Consider the following 10060-nt stretch of genomic DNA (forward strand, 5'->3'; position numbering starts at 1 on the left):
TCTCTCTCTCTCTCCTATATCATTCTCTACTTCTCCCCTTCCTCCCCTCCCTTGATCAACCCCCTCTTCCCCTACACACTCCAACCGGCACCACCACCACCACCACCGTCGCCACAACGACATACCATAAAACCAGCCGTACTTATTTCTGTTTGAGGGTCATCAGATGGTCACAGACGCCGTGTCTGACAAAGAAACCCTGTTGCTCCATTCTTCGCAGTCAATGTTGAACACAAACAGCTTTTAGCTTGGCAAGTTCATCAGGTTATCCCTGCATTCAAATCAGAGCTGCACTTAAGTCATGCGCTCGTTTTCAAAATAAAAACCTCAACCTTTCAAGACGAAAGAATTAAAGAGGTGTTTGTGCTTCTTTGATTTATCGCACTTTAACTTTATTCGGGAGTTCGACTTTCAAAAGGAGTTTTAAGTCTGTAGGTGTTGAGCGTGCTGCAATAATTGATGGATTGTTGATTTGGAGATGTGGTAGGTGTTGTCTCAGATTTGAATGTTAGAATGCAGAGAAAAAAGGCACAGTTGACGTGGGGTCTACTGTGCTAGGTTCCTGCTGCACGACATTTAGCAGTCTTGGTATTGGAAATTCTGAAGTTTTAGTTTGCTAACTTCCTCTATCTGGAAGCTTTTACACAGACACACATTTCTCAAGCAGAAAGCACACTGAAACTCAAATTATATTCATGTCGTTTGAAAACAAACTTACCAACGACAGTTTAAACAACACTCGAACCAATTGAAAAGGTTTTATTTTCCCCTTGATATTACTAAGGGTAGGTGTGTAGGTCATGTATCTCTAAACTATTTATCAGTCACAAAGAACTCGGAATGAGCCTGTCAACAGTCCAAAAACCGTCAAAATAAGATCTTTTGTGTGTAAATGCCTAAATGTTCTCTTGATGCATAGTCACCAAATATGTCAATATGCAACAGGTTATTTATACATGAAAAAAGCTCTTGGCAGTAAAAGCAAACTATTCATTCAACCTTTCAGGGTTGAATTAATCTGCCTAATAGTGCGTTAGTTAAGATGGATGGCATAGTAATGCTCCGCCCGCTGGATCATGCAATTCCATTACACTGCACTTCCATTATTGGATGATACGGGAAGTCACAACACATCCTCATCAATAGTCCACCTCCTACGGCAAAGTTAATGGCCACTTTGACATAAAGCAGACAACAGGTGAAAGCATCAGACAAACGGCGAAACTCCACGAACATGACGACCGTGATCCATTAACACAGAGGACCGGGCCCGCGACAAAGGACACGCGGACCTGTGACATCATCTCTCAAAACACGACACTATCAATCCATGTTGCGGGGTCTTTTAACACAATGTGCTGACCTTGATGTCAAAGAGAGCAAACCCGTGTTAAATTGTCACAGGTAGATTGATGTCCCGCTCTTAATGGCCAGTAGGTAAGAATTTCTATCAATGTACATGTACTTGAATTTCTGGAATAGCTGGACGACGGAGATACGTTTAATGGTGGCATATATATATATATACTATATATATATGTAATGTTTAAAGCTAAAGGCACACTCCTTCCCGTGAAAACAGTTCGGCTCACGTACATTCTCAGATATGGTCTGGCTATTACATAGAAAAAGACCTTCCCTCCAGTTGGTCACATACCCAAAATGAACAGCCTTGGAGCTCTCTGTGCACGGTGAGATTTTTTGTTTTATCAATTAATGTTGTATTCATAAAAAAAATCCAACTGACCACAGCACGAAGTTAGAGTGTTGAGGTTTGGTATGTATCCAAGTGGAGGGATGGTCTAATCCTATGTAAAAGCCTGATCAGATCTAAGATGGTGAGCCGAACGATTTTCACGAGAAGGAAAGTGCCTTTAAATCTCTCTCCCTCTCTCTCTCTCTCTCCCTCTCTCTCTCTCTCTCTCTCTCTCTCTCTCTCTCTCTCTCTCTCTCTCTCTCTCTCTCTCTCTCTCTCTGTCTCTGTCTCTGTCTGTCTCTGTATCTCTGTCTTTCTCTCTGTCTGTATCAGTCTTTGTCTCTCTCTATGTCGGTTTGTCTGTCCCTCTCTGTTTGTCTCTCTCTCTCTCTGTCTCTCTCTCTCTCTCTCTCTCTCTCTGTCACTGTCTCTGTCTCTGTCTCTCTGTCTCTGTCTCTCTGTCTCTGTCTCTGTCTCTCTCTCTCTTTCTCTCTCTCTCTCTCTCTCTCTCTCTCTCTCTCTCTCTCTCTCTCTCTCTCTCTCCCTCCCCCTCTTACCTTCCCTAAACTATGTCTGTTCAAAAGAGCAACATTGACATTGTGCAGTTTATTTTTCAACACTTGCAAATATTTCCGAACATTTTTTTTTCTCCAAAAAGAGAGGGTATTACACCGATTACACCGTGACTATATATATACTCATTCTTTGCACTTGTATAGTTAAAATGGCCCATGGTGGTTTGCGAAATAGTACGACGACATGACGCAATGCGTACCTGCTTAAAGTGCAACCGATCATGCATAAACATCACCAGGAATTTGTAACCAGTCTCAGAGTACTGGAAGTGAATGAATTGTCCGTGTACTGTGCAATGATCCAGAAACAATCGGATGTTTCCCGGCCTATATTTTACGCTTGAGTAATCACACATCAAGGTTATCAGACCAAACCGTACTTGCATCAAACGTTTAACGGTAGTATGTCGCAACCTAAATGGCCGGAGTAGTCGGTGCAAAGGAATAAAAATCGAATTATAACCTTAATGTCCTCCTTGTCCCATACCATTCTCTCAAATTAAACACCCAAAACGGATTATTGACATTTTCATTGTACTCCTTTTAGATCTAACGGGATTGGTGCAAAATACTAGTATACTCCGTACTTGTTTGCAGACACCAACACACCAACCTCCCACCTATACCTTCAACAGACAATACATCTACCGACCACCCCTTCCCCATTTTCCATACGTTCATTTCCCACCTGCAGCTTTACGCGCACATTAACCCGCATTTAAACCTAAAACCGACTATCCAGTACCCCATAACTAAAAAAGAATCCTGTGTCATATTAACCCTATTGTGGCTAGTTTTTACATTTTACAGTGTCTGCATAGCCAAAACGACGATGAAGTATTTAATTGATATAAGAATCCGCGTGTGTACAGAAAAAAACATTCTTATTAGCAGCTTTACAAGCACCTAGCTTAAACTGCACTTAACCCTAAAGCCCACAATACCCAATAACATCAATTCTCGTCTATGCCGTTTATGTCCAAATAATTAGTAATCCTAATTCGACCAGTTTTGATCCACAATGTCTTAGCAAACCGATGATAAAGTATTCCATGCATGTAAGTATTTAAACTACTATACACTCATTTCCCATCTGCAGCTTCACCAGAACATTGAACCGCACTTAATTAACCTAGCTAAAACAGACAATTATATCCAGTACACTGTAAACCACCACATCTTGCCTATGCCGTCCTTATCATATTTACCCCAACTTCGGCAAGTTTTCGCTCCACCTGGTGGGACGGTAGCTCATCCCCCCTCTCCCCTCCCCGCCTCTTCTGGCGGGTGGGTCACTGAGCACCGCACACCAAGACCCAACCAAATCGTGACACCAAATGAGAAAAAACAATAAACTGCTCTACTAGTTTAACTTAAGATAAACAAGCTTATTTTTACCCTAAAAGGACTCTTACCACCTTTTTTTTTTTTTTTTTTTTGGGGGGGGGGGGAGGGTGCGAATGACTGAACGAAAGATCCATGTTGTATATATGTTATATGTGTAAGGGCGAGGCAACCTCTGCGTACCATGTATATATGTAAATTGCTCCGGCATATCAACTTCAAATAGAAGAATTTGGACTTTTAAACTTTTTATCAGAGTGGCTCTGAAATTTTATCAATTTTTTACATCACAAATTTGGAAAGAATAAAGAAACAAAAACCTCTTTTAATCCCCCCTCCCCCACAAGGTGTCTCACGTGGCGAAGGGAATATTTTACAACCAACCCTTTTACCAAACAACTTTTAACCTTCAAACAACCCCAACCCATCATCCCCCGGCCCCCTCTCCCCACCTCCCCCCCTCTATAGCGAATAAACAAATCATGTCCCAATATAGGTCATAGTCACCTGAGAGGACGTTAAACCCTACAGTCTCTCTCTCAAGTTTCGAGCTACAATGTCTGGGCCAAAATGATGATGAAGTATTGAATTAATATTAGTATTCATAGGTATATGCAAGCTTTTCTCATCTGCAGCCTTACAAGCACCAATACACTGCAGCCACCAAATCTCGTCCACAACGTCTTTGTCATTAAGATCCCAAATTGGGCCAATTGTGCTCTACAATGGCTGGGCCAACACGATAATAAAGTGTTGAATTAATATTACTATTCACATGTATCCAAGCATTTCCCATCTGCAGCTTTACAAGCACCACAGACCGTGCTTAATCGACTACCCAATGCTCTATAACCACCAAATCTCGTCTGCCCATTCTCCTCATATTAACCTTAATTTGGTCAATTTCTGCGGCTGATGTCTGGGCCAAAATGACGATGGAGTATTCAATAATGGTCAAGATGAAAACGACATGACATCTGTCTGGAGGGAAGATGGAAGACAGCTGAGCCAGAGGGATCCCGAAAGGTGGTCGAGGCGACAGGTAGATGTAAAGGTAATGGGACACAATGGATGGAGTAAGAGGACAATTGATGTGAATAATGTACACGGTACATTTGTATGAGGTATAGTACGGTACGTAACTGAGCGATCTTGAATTCCTTTTAGTGCAATAAAGATTGGTTGCTTGCGCTGGGTGTTTTAGTTGTGAGGTAAGTGAGGTAGTTTTTATGTTTTTATGTTTGTATTCATGAAGTAACAGTTATAATTTTGAGTCAGCAATGAAGGTGGATTGTACGTTTTTAAAGGTAGCCCCTTCGTGTGTAAGAAAGCGCGTCGTCGTCGTCGTCGACGTCGTCGTCAATCATCATCGTCGTCGTCGTTGTCGTCGTCGTCGTCATCGTTATTGTCATCATCGTCATCAGCATCATCAGCAGCGGCAGCAGCAGCAGCAACATCTCCGTCATCTCCATCATCATCACCTCTACCATAACCACCACTTTCTCCCTAAACAAAGAACAGAAACTTGTCGCATTTTCTTTGCAATAGTCTCTGTAATTCGCTGTGGTCAGTGGTCACTTTTTTGTGCTAGTCGTTGTTAATACAACGCATAAGCAACAACGGAAAAGTAAACATTTTACTGAAAAAAGTACAGAGCGTGCTCTTAAGCTACTAAAATCAATACGGAGTGCACTCTTTATTTTCTCAAGAACAAAGCCAGACACATTCCACAGTCAAGAGGGAAAAGCAGGTTGTAAATTTGAAATCGGACACCTGCACCAGACCTTCAAACATCAATATTAAATAGCTTCCAACCGGCACCGGTTCAACCCGCCTGATCACACCCTCGCGACATAAATCATTCAGTGAGTGTGACTCTTTCCTCTTAAGATTATGCGTGTAGTGTTACAGTGTGACGAGACTTCATTCAGTTTGAAAGTACATGTATATGTCGTAACGAAATCTGGTAATTGCCGAATTCGTGAAATCGGCAACGTATTTGCCGAATTCGTGAAATCGGCAATCGCTTGCCGAGAACGCGAATTCGACAGGCTATTGCCGAAATCGTGAAAGGCCAGATTAAAGTTGTCGAATTCGTGAAATCGGCAACGGATTTCACGTAATCGTCAATCGATTTCACGAAATCGACGATTTTGTCGATTTCACGAATTCGGCAACTTTAAACATGTTTTGGTGCAACAGAATGTAGTGTAGCTGAGCTGTCACGCGTCTGATGGCAAACTGAACTGTTCTCTGTGCTCATCTTCTTCTTCTTCTTCTTCGTCCTGTGGTAACCCCGTCGACTTGGAGTTAACTCCACAATGTTCAGTCACTTTCACGTGCATATATCGGTCTTTATGTAGTTGAAATAAACGGTGAAAAATACTCATCCTTTAAAAAGAAAAATGTGGAGCCCAAATTATATTCACAATTTCCTTCACAACAAAATTTGGCTACCTATAATTCATTTTTAAGTTTAGGGAAAATTCCTTTTAACAAAAGATTTATAAGGTTAGATGGCACCCAAAACAGGGGAAAAAGTTCCAAAACATTTGTTATTTAAGGTTTTTTATTGCAGTACTACCGGAATTTCGTGGTGAAAAAAAAATGGAGGTGATGTGGTATCTTTCAAATGGACTTTAGTTTTAGAAACACCCGAAATTCGGTTCGAATGAAAATAATTAGAAAAAAATTATTTTCACAAAAGCTAGATTCTTCAAATTTTTGTGGCATCATCCTTGGGCCCCAAAGGTACTACACTGAAAGTGGTTTTGAAAACAAATGGAAAATAAAAATTATAGAGCACATTTTTTAAAATGACAGTTTTTTCGTGGTGTGACCAAAAAACGGCTACTTAGCAAAACACGCCCAACCCCTTTTCTGGTTCAGCTCTTGAGCACCACAGGTATACGACACACTTCCTGTTGAGTAGACACATTACTAAAAACATATAGTCCTTTACATGGCACCCGATTTATCAAACAAGCTTACATTTAGTGTCACATAAGTAGCCTTTCCTTTTTGGATCAAGTGCAACCGTAGACATTTTTATTTTCACAACTCACCTGAGCAAATTTTAAGTACCATGTAGGTACAGAGAGTTTAGCTGTAGTTTGATTGTAACGCTCGTCAACTCCTAAATTTCCATGGCATTTGATTTTGGAGACAAAAGTTAATTATCAACATGATTAGGTAGCCGTGGTACCGAAACATAATTATGACGAAGCAATAACAGAAAAAGAACAGAGAAGAGAATGTGAAAAAGAGCACATAAATAAATTCTACTGCGCTTATTGCTTGAGTAGTATGCTTGTTTACATTAACTTTATATTCACTGACTTGGATTTTCGTGGTTTTTTTTTAGTATCAATAATATACAAAGCAAACAGATGCAAGCACAAAGCTGTAAGTCGCAGACATACAACAGTGTCACATACCGTACAGTAAAATGTAATAATAATAATGATGATAAAAATACTAATGTATTTCTAAATAGTAGCATACAGCGAGTCTTGGTTTCTTGCAATTTATTTTTTGCTTTTGAAATATATCGAAATGTTTCTGTCTGAGGTATTTCAATAAACTTTCTGCAATCAAAAGGGAATTGTATGCAAATGTTGTGTTTATTTATTTTCTACCTTGTATGTTTTCTCTTACTTAAAAAAAATAGCTTTAATTCTTTGTCTTCTTCTCACATCTTCTTCTACTCTTTCCATTACTCCTTCTCCATCTTCTACTTCTCCCTCTCCTTCATCATCTTCTTCGTCTTGTTCTTCGTCTTCTTCATCTGTGGATGAGCAGGAGGATGTGATGTTCCATCTCTGTTTTCTGTTTGTTTATTGTTGGTGTGTTTTTGTTTTCTTTGAGGTGTCTGTGTCCTAATAATAATAACAATAATATAATAACAGAAACAACTGAACATTTTTAAGTGCCTAGCCTATGGCTCTAGGCCCTTTACGCAAGTAATATATACTACAATCAACGTAAAACACAGAACAAACTCACACTGCATACATTCAGTGCACTGATCACGTAAGATATAGACAAACTAATAATATACAAAGCAAACAGATGCAAGCACAAAGCTGTAAGTCGCAGACATACAACAGTGTCACATACCGTACAGTAAAATGTAATAATAATAATATGATGATAAAAATACTAATGTTAACAGAAAAAAAATCACCAAAGTTTTTGGTGGTCACCTAGAGGAGTTGGAGGGGGAAGGGGGGGTTGCTTGGGGGACAGACTGAGAGTGAACAGAACAGTCCTGTGCCTTTTCAATCCGCAAACAAAACAGACAAAAACAACAAACAAATCCATACCATCATTATCAAGAACGAATTTATGAAGACAAAAAAGCAGTAACACCGACCTTAGAAGACAGTAAAAAAGAAAACATGTCATCTCCCTGATAAATACTTCAAGGTGGCGCACAACCCGCTTCTGAAACATTGCCACTACTTTTATGCTTTTCAGAGGAGAGGGGAAACTTTTTCCGTACCTGTCTATCAATCTAAATAATCTAAAAGAAAAACAACTGTATGATTAAGTTATGTAGATAAGGTAGCCGTTGCAGTGGAATGTTAAGTAGGCGTTCACATTCTAGTAGCACTTCACACTATAAGTCGCCGTGGCAATGGAAAGTATAAAGTCGCCATTCAATTTCAGGTAACAGTTCACACCCGAGTAGCAGTTCACAAAAAGGGTGCAGTAGCCATTCACAATTTAGGTAGCCGGTCAAGATACTAAGTCGCCGATCACATGTGACAGGCGACCTCAAGGGTATATAGGTCGCCAAACCCGTGGAAAAAAAGGTTCACCACCACACACATCACCACCACCACCGCCACCACACAAGACACACACACACACACACACACACACACACACACACACACACGCAGTCACACACAAGGCCATATTCACCGATTTACCTTCATCTATCTCATTTATTCAGTCAACTCGTGACAAATCGGCTACAGAAAATTCTGTTGTACCAACACCTGTTTAAAGTTTCCGAATTCGTGAAATCGACAAAATCGTCGATTTCGTGAAATCGATTGCCGATTTCGTGAAATCAGTTGCCGATTTCACGAATTCGACAACTTTAATCAGGCCTTTCACAATTTCGGCAATAGCCTGCCGAATTCGCGTTCTCGGCAAGCGATTGCCGATTTCACGAATTCGGCAAATAGGTTGCCGATTTCACGAATTCGGCAATTACCAGATTTCGTTACGACATATACAAAGATCAAAATTGATCTTCTTCATTTGGTTTATTCATGAACATTTATTAAGCTATTTTATCTATTAATTAATTCATTCATTTATTTACTTTGGAGAATTCCTTGGAAGAGTAATTTTTTGGGGGACTATTTCTCTGTACCTAATTTTACGAAAGTATATGCTTCATCGTTGCCTCTTTCTCTTAAATTGATTTCTCCTTCTTCTGCTTCTTCTTTAAACTGATTTTGCTGTTGCAGTGTTTGGCTCTTAGATACATCTCTGTATCATTTACCTATTTCTGTACTGCAACTGTTGTTGTTGTTGTTGTTGTTGTTGTTGTTGTTGTTGTTGTTGTTGTTGTTGTGTTGTTGTTGTTGTTGTTGTTGTGTTGTTGTTGTTGTTGTTGTTGTTGTTGTTGTTGTTGTTGTTGTTGTTGTTGTTGTTGTTGTTTTTGTTGTTGTTGCTCATTTGCAGATGACGGTTTCCCTGGCCGCCTGTCGACGGTTCCCAACAGACCACCTGGAGAAAGGTATCTGCCTCCTCAGTCCCCCCGACGACTGTCCCAAGATGATGATTTCTTTATTTTTGTGTATAATCCGTTCCTTTCTATACATTCGCGCTAGTTTTCTCTCTCGAGATTGTTGTTAATTTATTTTGCTCTTGTTTGTCGATCTCGCCACAAGTAAAAGGCTACAGCCTTTCAATTAAAAAAAAAATCCTCCGAGCATTGAACGAAGAAGAAGAAATTTTAAAAACAATAGTTGGACGCCTTGCTTCGGGGAATTAGAGAATCCTTTTTACCCCTGACACGTGCCCGGTCTCTCCGCTCCAGATTAGCCTCAAAATGGCCGCGGCGTCAGGCCACAAGGGGGCGCCACTGGCACCCGGAGGCCTCTCTAATCCAATCAGAGGGCAGCTATTACGCCATTGACGGTAGAGGGCGATGCCTCACTTGGGACAGAGATGGATGGAGGCGCGCTGCAAGACTGTCTCAAACCCTGTGAATTTGACGCCAAGCTCTTGGAGAAACTCGATGCTAAAGAGAAAGAAAAGGGTTTTGGGGAGAGGAAGAAGAAGAAAGATTGCGACCAGTGCTTCTTGAAACTGTCTCAGGCACTCAGGCAGCCTGCAAATACCTTTTTTTTTCTCGGAATTTAATAGAAACAAACGGCGAGAAGACGATTTCGAAAATGAAGAAAAATGTTTTCCGAGTTTT

The sequence above is a fragment of the Littorina saxatilis genome, linkage group LG6 (genome assembly GCF_037325665.1).
Source record: "Littorina saxatilis isolate snail1 linkage group LG6, US_GU_Lsax_2.0, whole genome shotgun sequence".
Classification (NCBI taxonomy): Eukaryota; Metazoa; Mollusca; class Gastropoda; order Littorinimorpha; family Littorinidae; genus Littorina; species Littorina saxatilis.